The following is a 2,421-nucleotide window of genomic DNA, read 5'->3' as shown; positions in this document are numbered from 1 at the left end:
CCCCCCCCCCCCCCCCCCCGCCCCACATCGGGCTCAGCAGGGAGTCTACCTGAGGATTCTCTTTTCCTCTCCCTCTGCCCCTCCCCCTGCTTGTCTGCGAGCTCTCTCTCTCTCAAATAAATGAATAAATAAATCTTAAAAAAAAGAGTGCCAACCCTAGAAGTTTGTTCTAAGCTTACAGCTCAACAAAAGCAGCAAGCTGTAGGCATGAAGCTTATTGTGTGATATCCAGTAATGCCCAAGAACAGAGCATGATTAAGTAATTTCACAGAACCTTCACTAGTTGGAATACTATGAAAACATTTAAAATGAAAATTATGAAGGTAATTGTGTAGAAGGATGGGGAACTGTCTCTGATAAAATGTTAAGATTAAAACACAGAATAAAAAATATGTAGATTTCGATGACCAATCTGGTCTCTATGCATATTGGCAAAGCCTGAAATAGAACAGGAAATACTTCTAGTAGTTAGGTGTTTGTTAAGGTCTTCTTATTTTTTAGGATTTTTATTAGTGGTGACATTATGTTTATTTGACAGATCATGAAAACAGGAAAGAGCTGGTGGCAGAAGCTTGTTAAAATGACCCTCAAGAGGCGGGGTGGGTCTGGTGGGCAGTCCCCCCCCCCACTTCACCCCTGAGTTCTCTGGGGGCAGCCGCAGGTGTCTGGGTGGAAAGAGGTCTGAGAGTTACATGTGCTTGGGATGGAGAGAACAGTGTGCCCTGGGTCTGCCTCACCTCACTCTTGCCGTTCTTTGTCTCAGCTTAGAAGCCACTTTTCTGCAGTCAACCCAATTGCCACCCCCCACCCCCAAATGGGCTAGGTGCCCCTCCTAGGTGTCCCCTTCCCCAGCACTCTATGCTAAGCTCCACGTCTGTACCTAGCAGGCTTTTGGGTGATGGCATTTATATTGCTGAGGCCCCTCTGCACTATAAGGGTTGGGATGTCAGGGGGCCGGCCCTGCATGGCCCCCCTAATGCCCTGACACAAATACATCATGCATTCAGTGAATGATCATCTTTTGCCTTGTCTCTAAAATGGGGGGAGCCTGGGTTGTATTAGATTCCTTTTAGCTCCGTATCCTGTGATTTTACCATCTAATTTTTACCAGACTTATTAAATAAAGGAGCCATTGGGTTTAAAGACAAGTCCCAATGTCGGAAGTGTCCTCCATCTTTCCACCTGTGGATGGGCTCCCCAAGCGGACTCTGGCCTGGGTGTGGACTGTGAGCCTGGTCTGGGGTCATGCTGGGAATTTTCATAGCACGTGGGCTGAGTGTGCACGGACACAGCCTTAGCAGTCCACCTGACAACAGGGCTGTGGCGGGGGCGGCGGGGGTGCTCCTCACTTCAGTCCTGCCTGTACCTGGGAGACCAGCCACAGGCCACATGTGACTCCGTGGCTGTACCTCCACTGTGAATCCTAGGAGCCTGCTAGCCCTGATGTCATGTGTGCCTTCGGGGCTGAGGCAGTGGGCGTGTCTGTGCACATGGCTGCTTGTGCCCTGTCAGAGCAGGGCGGAGGGAGGGTGACCAGTGGCTCTGGGTTTTCCGGGTGAGCGTGTCTCTGTATGAATCAGTGCCCATTACTTCAGTGTATGAGTGGATTTCGATTCAGCAAATAATTATTGTGAGCTTTGTGCTCTGCAAAAGCAACAAAGCGTTGCCACGGGCAGGGAGCCTGGGAGTGTACATATCTGCATTGTGTGTCCCCTCTGTGTGTCTTTGGGAATGTGTTCTTGGCACGTGTCCTGCCTTCACAAGGCTTTTGGTGTGTGCATGTCTGTGTGTCAGTGCCTGGGTCCTGTGTGTGGCTGCTCGCTCGCTTTCCACCCTCACTTGTGCCCGCAGTCAGGCTCTGCACGTGCGCCAGCCCCCATGCGCACGTCCCCGAGTGACCTGTGCGCGGTGTGCAAGGACCTCCGGGTCGTGTGCACTTGGTGCGCTCGTGCCAGTCTCTCCGCACGCACGAACGCACCTCCACATGTCTGGGTGCACGTCCCCCTCAGTGTGTGCACGTTCCGTGTGCACGCCGTCCGTGTCTGTGTGCGGGGCGCTCCACGCGCGCGCTCGGGCCTGCGGGCGGCCGGGGACCCGCGCCAGGCTCCACACGCCCCGCGGGGCTGACCTCCTCCCCCGCGCCCCCGGCCCCCCGCGCCCGGCCGCGGGCCTCCGCGATTGGCCGCCCGCGCCCTCGCAGCCGTCACCCCTCCCTCCCCGCCCCCCCCCGCCACCCGCGCGCCCGCGGTCCCCGCTGTCCCCCGCGGTTCCGGCGAGGCCGCGCCGCGCTGCGCTCCGCTCCCATTGGCTGCGCGCGCCTTTGTGTGGCGGCAGCTGCGGCCCCAGCGCCTTTGAATGTCGAGAGGGGCCGGGAAGGGAGCCTTTCCATGGGCCATCTGTCTCCCCGCCAGCCGCCGCCCC

The sequence above is a fragment of the Neomonachus schauinslandi genome, chromosome 14 (assembly GCF_002201575.2).
Source record: "Neomonachus schauinslandi chromosome 14, ASM220157v2, whole genome shotgun sequence".
Classification (NCBI taxonomy): Eukaryota; Metazoa; Chordata; class Mammalia; order Carnivora; family Phocidae; genus Neomonachus; species Neomonachus schauinslandi.
Note: the sequence above shows the minus strand (reverse complement) of the source record.